This window comes from Nymphalis io, chromosome 22 (genome assembly GCF_905147045.1).
Source record: "Nymphalis io chromosome 22, ilAglIoxx1.1, whole genome shotgun sequence".
NCBI classification, from domain to species: Eukaryota; Metazoa; Arthropoda; class Insecta; order Lepidoptera; family Nymphalidae; genus Nymphalis; species Nymphalis io.
Genome location: NC_065909.1, coordinates 7,622,377 through 7,635,293, shown reverse-complemented (window position 1 = coordinate 7,635,293; position 12,917 = coordinate 7,622,377).

Below are 12,917 nucleotides of genomic sequence, written 5' to 3'. Positions count from 1 at the left end.
CTTACTTCGTCACTGCGCCACCTAAAAAACCAGCGATTAAATAATATTCTTAGAGGAAAATCCCTCTCAACCTAGTACATCGGCGCAATGACGTCAGGTGGAAGGGATAGCAACACGAGAACGGAGCAATACCGTGCGGCGCTTCACTTTTGCATCGGCGCTGGGGCGAGACGGTTGTGTGGTTGTGCTCTCAAGTGCTATTCGTAATATTGGTGATCGCTAATTCTGATTTCATTTATTTGTGCTAATTTTGTTTTTTTAGTTCCTATTTAGTTTATTTCGTGATTTGCTCATGTTAAGATTATTTGAATAAATAGAGGTTAGGATTGTTATTGTGTTTCTTTTTAAAAAAACTTAATTTGATCTTACCTTTATAAGATCAGAAGTGGGATAGGAACCTCATGTGTTCTGATACGCTTAGCTTCCTGAAATAGGACCGTTGGCTATGCAAATTAAATTAAAGCAGTTGCGATTTATTTTACTACCCTACGTAAGTATTATAATTTAGTGACTGCAGAAAATGTGTGGTAACGTATTATACGATGAAAAACTCTGGTGAGTATGTTTCCATTTACATATTTAAAAGCGATAGGCACCGTGTCTTACTATGTGTTGTACATTATAAGTTTCTTAGTAACTTCACAAGTTAGCTTGTACTTCATTGCGATAATTTGGATTATTAATTAACAATGGTCTTCCGCAATAATAGCTAAGAAACTTGCCTAAGAACAATCGCTTACATATAATTACATTGGCTCACTCACCCTTCAAACCGGAACACAACAATACCAATAATGCTGTTTTGCGGTAGAATATCTGATGAGTGGGTGGTACTTACCCAGACGAGCTTGCTCAAAGCCCTTTTTTTTTTTCGAGGAGGAAAGGCATTTACGCCTGCCACCCGGACACGACCGGGACAGGTATGTGGGACTCACGGGGCAGAAGGCCACCGTCCTACCCACTAAAACCTCCTCGTTTCCTTCTCGCCGCATGGTGGCGGGGTTACGGGAACGCGTTAGCACACCACCGCGACCCCACCTGCGGCCGTCGCTTTGGGTGAGCGACCCACCTGTTGTTTTTTATTGAGGTTTTCTCCTCTCGACCCGGCCGGTGAAGGCAAGGCCCTCAGTCCCACCACAGGTTGGCGCCTGGATGGGGAAACGAGTTTGAGAAGGCGGTGACCGAAGTCTGTCCGCCCAGCATCGACACCGAAACTGGACGAACCCGCCTCTCCCTCCTCCTCTACTCCTCTACTCCTTCCTCCCGTCTCCGGCAGCCCGAAAGGACTCCGGAGACCAACTCCTCCTCTCTCTCTCTCCGGCGGCCCAAAAGGACCCCGGAGTCCTCCTATTTGCCACGAAGCCGCTCGCTGGTCCACTCTGCGCAACAGAGAAGTTCCAGGAGCGGCCCGCGACACTTCCGCCGCGTCAGTCTTAGCCGCGATCGACAAGCATTCCGGAAAAACATCGGATTGCTGGTCGATCCCGTTGCCCAGGGTGCACCACGTGGAGGTGACTGACATGCACCCCTTGCTCAAAGCCCTACCACTAGTAATATATTAAATATTTGCCGAAATTATACTAAAATAAATTGAAATATTTACATGCTATTAATAATTTTTCTTTTCGCAAAAAAACCTTGGTCTTGCTATCAATAGCTTAGGTTGTTAGAAGAAATATATATCATCCACACATGCGGGCTTACTCTTCCACCAATGAAATTGTGCCTTAGATGAATTCAGTAAAGGCTTCTAAGCTTCATATATGTTATTGTTATGTGCTCCTGAGATATTTCGGTCACGGCGGCCATTTTTCAAGAGATTAAACAACTACGCAAGACATATAGTTAACATGTATGTGTGCAAACATAAGTACACTCTCTAATACCTCACTCACTCCAATGGAATTGGGCACAAGACCCGCTTTAGGTGCTTATCGAGGCACGGGAGTGTAATCACCGTCAATTTCCTGCTGCGAGAGAAAAATCTAATAACTTTTTTATGAACCCGGGATTTGAACAGATAAACCAGATATGCGATTCTATAAACCTCGAGTCTAACGCGACAGTTCGTACTTATTGTAATAATTTTTTTCGATAGCCAATACTTATTTAGGCAGGAGCCAATCCTGTAAATAATTTTCTCTCGGCATGTGTTCCACAATGATTAATTGCTCTTTCGTATCTGACGTCAAATGATATAATGTTATTTGTATTCTTAACTCTCAAGGTTACCCTGAAATGTTCTGTACATCAATAGTATACCATGGAAAAACAAAACGATTGATTGATGATATGGAGAAACAAAAATAGGTCATGAGAAACTTAAATTTATTCATAATTTTAATTGAAAAATTTGATTTTGAACTAGCTGCCCGCTCCGACTTTCTAAAAAATAAACTTGTACAATAAGGATTTTATCCCGTGCATTTTTCAATCAGGCATAAACATTTTACAATCGATCTATTCGCCTATACAAAAGTGCTAAGTGACTGCCTCGTTGGTCTAGTGACTAGATATAAGGCTGCAGACCCCGAGGTCTCGGCTTTAAGTCCCATGTCATATATGCCTATAAAGTTATTGGGTTTTATGTCGAAAATTCTCAGTAGCAGCCTAGAGTCAGAAAGTTTGAAGGGCACGAAAAGCCGTCTCATCGGATTAGGAGAGTTAGGGAATAAAGAGTGCACCTGATTTTCCGCACATAATTGTACAAATTAATATGTCCTTCGCAGTTGACTAATCTGTCTTGAGATTAGCCGCAGAAATCGGCATATAATAACATATATGCATAAAGCACACGCCCTGCTTATTTTTATACCTTTTTTTATTATTAGGTTCTATTAAACGAATGTACGATGAGTAACTCACTCACATTCGTCCCACGACTGAACCAGACAGACCTCTTGAAAAAGGTGGAACGTTATTTTTTTGTTTTTTATTACAATAGTTCACTACACTCATAGACATTAGCACTATAAAAATAATGTTAACCATGCCTTCCATCGCCAATGCGCCAAAGACCTTGGTTACTGTATTATTATGTCTCTTGTGCCTGTAGTTACACTGGCTCATTCGCCTTTCAAACCGAAACACAACAATACTATATATTGCTGTTTGGCGATAGAATATGCGATGAACATGGTACGTAAGATTGGAACATACGAAATCTTTGCTAATGTCCAAAGTTCGAAAGGGCACCGCAGCCCCTCAATTTTTTATATAACGTTTTAAAGTTTTAAATAATAAAAATTTCATAATAATAATTAAAGTTTGTACTCAACAAATAATAAAAGGTGTAATAAATAATTAGACTAATCATAGTAATGTTTGCTCCCGATATTCGTAGTCCGCTCACACCACGGCATTTTTTTAACTTTTTGCGTTATTATACCAGTCCTAGCTTCTAAACGAAAGATCCGATTCGGATAATTTGTAAAGGAATCTACATATAATATAATCAACCTTTATCATAAATCTATTAAATTGCATTATTTTAATATCATGATACGAATATCATTTCGATCCTACAAGTGGTTTTATTGACAAATTTAACAAAAGAGGATATCGATATCAATGACTATGACTGACTGTTACGATTTTGATGACATTGACATTGACTTTAACGATTTTCATGACATTGACTTTTACGAAATGTAAAATGGAGCCTATATTTTAAGTTAGACCTCTAGCAATACATCGGTGAATATCGAAGTATAGATTGATATGATTCGACTATATTTTGTTTCGTTACAAAATATACCTTTTATTTATTGTGATTTTTAGTAATGAAGTAATTGCTATTCTTTTTAAACAGGATGAAGTGACTTTATAATTGATTTTATTAAAATTGACGATTGAACCGTTTGTGATGTTGCGTGGTAACAAAGATTGAAATAACATTAGCAAAAAATTACAGATAAAAACCACTAAAGCTGTAGTCAAAGTATCCAAGTAATGTGACACAACAAGGGTCACTTTGTAAAATTAAACCATAGTTGTAACTTATAAATATATCCATTATATAAACAGACAAATTCAAAACAGTTCAGTTTCTTTTCTGTAATATTTTTTATAGTAGAAATTGAAGGCCTTAAGATTATATTTTAAGGATACCGATAAAATTAATTTACCAAAATTAATTATTTCTAATATTTGAAACAATTAATTTTCAAATTTCAAAAATCAAAAAATAGGTAATAATCTTTTAAATATGATTATTTATAAGATTTTCAAACCAATCGTTTGAATAAAGAAATTTTCGTATAGATTTGCTGTGTGCATATCAATTATAATCAGTTTCGTTAATTTAATGCAATTAAAGCCGAGATGGCCCAGTGGTAAGAACGCATTAATCTTTACCGATGATCGTGGGTTTAAGCCCGGGCAAGCAACCACTGAAGTTTTACATGTGCTTAATTTGTGCTTCTAATTCATCTCGTGCTTTTCGGTGAAGGAAAACATCGTGAGGAAAAATGCATGTGTCTAATTTCACTGAAACTCCTCCACATGTGTGTTCCACCAACCCACATTGGAGCAGCGTGGTGTAATAACATCTAAACCTTCTCCTCAAAAAGAGATAAGAGGCCTTAGCCCAGCAGTGGTACATTTATTAGCTGGTACCGTTACCGTTAATTCAATGCAATTAATTAAATTATTTAACGACAAATATCATTAAAATAATAAATTATTACAGTTAGGTATTTCATCCAAACCGAATTTTAATTAATAAGCATAATATGATCTTAATAACGAAAATTTTCATCTAAACGTCAATCATAATAAATATTAATTAGACCCGTGACATATCGTAACTCGAATTATGATTAGCTCTATACATTTTGATATAATAATAATATTATGAAGGAGTTAGTTTTGTTTATTTGTCCCGAAGTAACGTAGAACTACAACGTTTATTTCTGATGCTTTTTGGGTAAGATTCAGACAGCATCGAGATAACAATCTTTCTTTCTCCGGAATTCGCCACGGCACGCGCAGAAACAGCACCGTATCGATGACGGCCATGGCAGCAATGTTACTCGGTAAAAATCCCACATAACCCAAGAGACCTTACGAAATCTCTCCAGCGTGAGAAAAATGTGTCTAATTTATTAGCCAGCAGATCCCGTGCCTTGGCAGAAACCTTAAGTTGCCTGCTGCTACATCTGATATCTCCTGACAGATTGCCCTCCCATCGGAATATAAGAGGATAAGACTGTGTACTTACGTGCATTACTCACACACTTAATATTTACAGAATTTTCTCCAAGCACATATAAGTATCTTTACTACATAAATAAATTAATGACTTGATATTTGATTGAAATGACAATATATTATGAACTTGATAAAATGCCTTTTTAAACATAAAAAAATGTTATCTAATAAAAAACAATGTCAAGAAAGCTTTTCAAGACGAATTACCATTCGCTTTATCCAAATTTTATACAATAAATCAAAATCAGATTACATTAAGAATATTTTTATATTTATAAAAGTATCTAATGCGACTCAGATAGATTGGGATAGATCGAAAATCACAAACTCTAATGCTCGAATCAATTCATTTCAAACTCGGCTGTGAACCAAGCCATCTTTAGAACATGGGAACTTTTTGTCCCAGATCGAGTAATCCGAGCAAGGACCACAAAAAAAGGTGCGCTAAATATGTGTGCCCTGTGTGCTATGTAGATTCATCAGTCGAGGTGAATAACCTTCGATAAGGCAGCGAAGCAATAATTCGCTAGGTATGATCCACAATCTCTTCATATTTCAATAATGGCTTAGATCAGGCAAATATAAGGTATGCCTAAAATCTAAATCCATTTATAGTTAATCGTCTGTATAGCCTATTGCGAGTGTCCTATATAATAAATATTTTCTGGATTATAAATGTTTTTAGCATGGGCAAATACATAGATCGATTATATATTGATTTAGTAAACGTTCCCATTGGAATATAGTTACCGGTAAAATATAATAAAGTATCAAAAAATCATGACTACAAGCAAGAAATACATAAACAAAGACGATATGAGATTGTTTTCGCGAATCTTAAACAACATGACTGGTAGAACAAAAGTAAGAGCAAGTTTATTTTATTCATGTCAGCCTGTTTTATAGTGTATGACTGCCCCAGCGGCCTATTCGCTGTGGTTCTGCGAAGTGCACCTGTCTGAGGGTGCCCACGACGAGCTACGACGCTTTACGTCAGAAATGAAAATTTCATTTTAAAATGTATAGACAATATGTACAACATACTGAAATGTTACTTCTTTTTCGCCGTGACACTCTTATCAGAGTAATCGTGGTCGCCATGAAGTATTACTTATTGTTCGGCGCAGATGTTATTCGCCTCAAGAGCCTACGCCATATGTCCCTGTTAGAGAACGCACGAGCAGAGAGAACAGACGAACAAATCCAACAAAATAACGAAAATGTGCATGTGAGCATGTCACCATTGAACGGCTTGCTCATCGGCACGTATTCATAGTAGCAAGGCTGTTCCTGAAGTCCATTCGCACACGAAATAATATCGCAAAGGACTTCGTTCCTCCTCTGGTCTCTTCTTCCCCAACCGTACATTTTTTTTGTTATTGTTTTAATTTGCACGGGACTTATATCGTGTCTTCATCGCAATTTTTACATTACATACATTCAATATACACATGATTCGAGTGTTTATTATTGACAGTATAATCAGAGAAATCATAGTATAATCATCAAAAAAACCTATCGAAAGAAAAAAAAAACAAAATCAATGACTATTTTTTATCAAGCAATTATAACAATATTCAATCTATAGTAGACTCTGTTTTAATGGTTTGAAACATTTAAAGACATTTTTGATGTTTATTTTTTGTATAAGGGTTAAAATTTCTTTGACAATAATCAAAATAAAATCCTTTAGAATTAATATCATTATTCTGAATCAAATTTAATTATTTTATGCAATAAGTAAAACTTAATTCCATTTGAATTCTGTTAGGAGCACCACCTTTAAACAGACTATGGTTGTTTATATAGTTTGGGTAAAATATTAAACTATATTTCAAAAAATATTTAGCAGTAATTCAATTTGTCTGTTTTAATAGAAACTGTTAGTTGCTAATAATTGAATCGATTGAAAGGCAATAAAAAGACGCGGTTGCCTCACTGGAATTATAAAAGGATTAATTTAAATTAATATCTTAGGAGTCACGGCAAAATTAAAATTCCCGCGCAAGAAAAAAAAATGGTGATGGTCAACGACGCGATAGCGCAATAGCCAGCGCAAAAACTATGTTCCATTCGTATGTACTATGTTTATCACATATTCTACCGCCAGATAGCAATATTTAGTATTGTTTTGTTCCGGCTTAAAGGGCGAAGGAGCCAATGTAACTACAGGCGTAAAGGACAATTTAGTTCCCAAGGTTGGCGGTGCATTCGCGATGTAAGGAATGGTTAATATTTTTTATAGTGTCAATGTATATGGGTGGAAGTCACCATTTACCAATGTTAAAAAGAAAACAAATAACGAACCACCTTTTTCAAAAGTTCTGTCTGTCATAATGTGGGACGAATTTACGATGAGCCACCTCACACACAAAGTCCGTAGACATAACCTAAGAAAACAATAATAAATAATATAATATATGTATAATGAAAATCAATAAGTCGTAAGGCCAAACGATGTCCGTTTGTGGCTTAGATTTGGGCACATCATGTTTATCACACGGACAAAATTATACGTGACTCGGGTGGGAACCATCGAGCTTATTTGTGTTGGCTAAAGACGGACTGACAAAAAATATCGTACGCTCAATTGTACACTTTACATTTAAATTTAAATCAAACAATGAATATGTCCAATTACATTATTGAAATACATTAAATTGAGAAAATGAATGGTTGGTATTTTTTTTTTGTTTATCGGCGGTTATCGTGTACAGCGCTCCTTTCTTTTTCTGTCGTAGATCCCATCCCCACACACTTATAGTAAATTCGTTACATTTATTTAAAAATATTCAGTAGATATAATTTATATGGCAGAACAACGTTTGCCGGGTCAGCGAGTATATATATATTGGAAGTTGCACTTATATTTGGTATGTCCACCGTAGATCCGAACAGCTGTTACTTGTACATAATCTTAGATACTAGTGTCTCGATTTATGTAAATTTCGGTACCTTATCCAGTCCCAACTAAGTTATTAACAGTGAAATTTCTTGTTAACTTCGTATGGTATAAGTTTTTGAAAGCCTTTGTTTAACTTTCAACTTTTGTTTGTTTAGGTCCTGCGAGCTGAATTAGAACCAATTTCTCTTAAACTACGGATCTTAAATTTACATGTTGGTTCAACTCCGATGACAAAGCATTTTTAAAGTTATCATTACCTGATTCTATAGCCAGTATTGGGTCCAGACGAAGTAACTCCTCAACGGTCCTCAACGGTGAACAGCACAGACACGATTTTTGTGTAAACATTTAATTATGACAGACCAAACTAGCGAACTCCTTAACAATTAACAGAACAGACACGAAATTTTATATACGCATTCAATTTTATAGTCTTTTTTAAAAAGCAAAAAGATATATAAAAACACATTTTTAATACCAACTGTAACTGTAACAGCCTGTGAATGTCCCACTGCTGGGCTAAAGGCCTCCTCTCCTCTTTTTGAGGAGAAGGTTTGGAGCTTATTCCACCACGCTGCTCCAATGCGGGTTGGTAGAATTCACATGTGGCAGAATTTCAGTGAAATTAGACACATGCAGGTTTCCTCACGATGTTTTCCTTCACCGTAAAGCACGAGATGAATTATAATCACAAATTAAGCACATGAAAATTCAGTGGTGCTTGCCCGGGTTTGAACCCACCCACATGGTTTTAATACCAAGCCAACATTTAAATTCTGTAAAGAGAATAAAGTTCGAAATTAATCAAACATATCCATTATGTTACATTTTATACAATTTTATATGATATAAAGCCTCCCTTAAGTATATGTATTAGTTATGTATATGTTTGATATAGCTCGGGTTACAAATGACATAAATGCTGGAGTGCCCACTTTAAGATCTTTCGAATCAGAACGTGGTCAGCAGAGATGAGCTCGCTTCTGCTCGTTGCTAAAATAACAAATATCTGAATACCTTTTTTGATTAAAAAAATTGTCAATTCTAAATATTACAATTAATATTATATAAATATGAAATTTTATCTAGATAAACCATAGAGATTCACTAAATTATTGAAGTCACAACCAAATAATATTAAATTATGGTAAAATCCCTCAAATTTTCCTCGAGGAAAACAAACCTTAAGCAGACACTTCATTAGCATATTTTAAACTTAAGCGTTAGCTGGTCACTCTTATTCTTTACCGTTTTAATTTAGCCACTGACGTAAAATGTCTTTGTCTAGTGTTGCATCTGTTCAGGCGATTACAATAGACTGATAACAGTAACAGCCTGTGAATGTCCCACTGCTGGGCTAAGGCCTCCTCTCCCTTTTTGAGGAGAAGGTTATTTGGAGCTTATTCTTACTGATAAAATTAATGTTTATTAAAAGGAGGCTAACCTTAAAAAAAATGTTTTTTTAAATCAATTATTATTTTGACGCAAACGTGAAAAGCTATGTTCTAAAAATAATCAAAATATTTACTAAATTAAAAAGGTTATTTTGAAGTTGATTTGTTTACATCGTGTACAAATTCGATTGACAGTTGTGTCATTGATCAGGAAACCATAAAACATAATAAAACGATGGTCAAGGGTATGTTACAGGGTTCAGTATGAATTGATCTCAATTAGTTACATAATGTGAAACATTGTTTATATAATATATTGGAATACATTGTAATAAAGACCTTCTATTATACTAAACGGGAAGAAGTAAAAAACGATTCTTACTTATATCTTACTTATATCTGTATAAAAATAAATTTATCACATGATGAACTATCTGTCCCCAAGCTGCTCTGTTTATTTGGTATGTAGATATTGAATTACATAAGGGTAATTTCCAGTATTATCCTTCAATTCCTTTTTCTCACATAAAGATCAAATGTCAATTCTAAAATTAAAATTAATCCAAATCACACATATCCAACATAGATAACTAAAAAAATATAATTAAAAAAAAATTAAGTTAAATATTTAAAACAGTAGGGTTTGTAATATAGTTCTCTTCGCGTGACTGATATGGAACGCTACATTCGTTGACACATTGGCCCATCTCATAATGGAAATGCACTAACGAACAAGATACTCCAATATTTATCTCTAATTTCAAACAACCAGAAAGAAAGACAGACGAAAGAATTCTTAACGACGACGTCACAAAACTTATGACCATGTAATAGGTTAATAGAATCTGATCTTTTGTTACCATTGAGCGTCGTGATTTTTCATCTGACTCGGATTGCAAAATAAACAAAGGACCTGAATAGCATTGCGATTGTTTTTGTATTATATAATATATAATGAATAGTGACTATGTCGTGACACGTATATACATGATATACGATCACATCCTGCAGTTTTATATTAAATTTAACATATACAAGCCATTGATTAATGAGCACCTAGTAGATTTTTCTTACTGTTTCCTTTAGGTTTACCAGTTTTTATGTCAATTCTTGCAAATGAATTTTAATTGAATACCAACCGATTGTGCTGGTTTTTCATTTTGCATAAATATTTGGTACTGACGATAATATATTCTAGGACCTACACTAAATTTCATTCGTTCTCAAATGGATCATTTAATTAATTATTAAAAATTTAGAGGAAAACATAATTATATTCATTTGGTATGAATTTAAAAAAATCGATTTTTTGCCTTTTACTTTAGAATAGTTGTATTTTTATTTATAACACTAAAGCTCGTCGAGAGCTAGCAAACAAAAAAAAAATCGATTGACAGATTGAGCAGAAAAAAATACTGCAGTTTTTTGGCCAGTAGGCATATAGATAATTAAAAAAATAACTGCATACGAACTATTCATTCCCGATTTAACAAATTTTCATGTCAAGACCAGTAATGTTTATTTGTGTATTTATGTTAGTTACCACTATACCCCATGCATAACCAATTCCGACAAATATCTTACTGGTGGTAGAGCTTTGTGCAAGCTCGTCTGGGTAGGTACCACCATCAGATATTCTACCGCAAAACAGCAGTACTTGGTAGAGTTGTGTTCTAGTTTGAAGGGTGAGTGAGCCAGTGTCATTACAGGCACATAACATCTTAGTTCCCGAGGTTGGTGGCGCATTGGTGATGTATGCGATGGTTAACATTTCTTACAATGCCAATGTCTATGGACGTTGGTGACCACTTACCATTAGGTGGCCCATATGCTCCTTCTATAAAAAATAAAAAAAACCATTTGTCCCGACAAATATCACATTAGTACGGCGATCGAAGTGTGTAAATTCAAAATGATGTCATTACCATTACTAGATTACTCACTACTGCCAAAAACATTTAAAAAAACCTTCGTGTAGAATTATTTTGATGAATAACTATAATCATATTATATAATAACTATAATCATATAGAAAAAAATATATATATTTGAAATCGTCTTAACTGGCGAGGTGATTCCCAGTTTCGTCTTAAGTTTTCCTCTCACGTTTTATGACTGATAACACGTAACCTTCTGCGATTGACAAATCGTTTACAATCACTAATGTAATAGTCATTACTCATCGAATAAAGTACATTTGTAGATATATTTTTACTGGAGTTTACCGGTATGTTGATATAACGTAAAGTTCTTCATGGAATCAATCTAACAAATACAGATCAACAAAAGAATGGAGTGGTGGCACGAATGTAAGCAATATGTTTTAATAAAATGATCTAGACCTCCTTTCGACAATAGGGAGAATGAATCATGATTAATGAAATCGTAATACTATATATACATCAAAATAATATTGTAATATGAATTGACTGCCTCGCTATAAGGATACAGATCCTGAAGTCAAGGGTCCTGCGTAAAACCCTTAAAAACAATTGGATTTTTCTAAAGAGAACTTCTAAGTAGCAGCCCGGAGTCGTAAATTGGCGGTGTTTACACTTCCGTCCGTTGGATAGCACGTAAGGCCGTTAGTCTTATAAAATCTTTCCGGTCTTGTCATTTTTGTCGTCCTATCGTGCACACGTACTTGCGCACTATATGTTCTACGCAGTTCTCTAATCTCCGCTGGGGATGGTCGCCGTGGCCGAAAACAGCAGGACATTATCATCATATAAAAATCGAAGTACTTTTTAAGCGTTCTCATTTATTATATACAAAAGCTTTTCATAGTTATAAAGCTGGGAAAGGGTTTTAAACATAATTAGTGCTAGCTAGACAGCGCTAGATTATTTGTGAATATTATTAATTATCCAGTTTTATCTCTATAAAGTATAAATTAAAAGATTTGAAGATTTTATTTCAATCGAGAAAATTTTACGCTATTTCATTTTTAATTTATACTCATTAAAGTTATATATACCTTTAATTTTTTTTCGTATTGTATCGTTCGTACTTCGTAATTTCGTACGTGCTCGTTTCTAACTTAGATTAAATTTTATGCCTTTTCCAATCCTTATAGAATATTATTTGACGTTCGCTATTTCGCATAAAAAATTCTAATTGTCAATAAATGTATATCGTTAGCCTGAAGTAAATTAATTTATTTTTCTTATGATTCTCTACGCGGTACCATGAGATGCAAGATATCAAATCTGTGAATATTTTTTATCGCATAACAAGCAAATTTTTATTGTTTCGTTCGCATCTTTATAAAATGTCCTTAAATTTGTAATTTGGTGATTAATTGCTCCTTTTTATTCATATTTCACTTCTGTCCTAATTATTTATAGTATATATATTTTTTTAGAAGACCGAATAAGAGTGAAACCATTATGTTGAAGTGGTTAGAA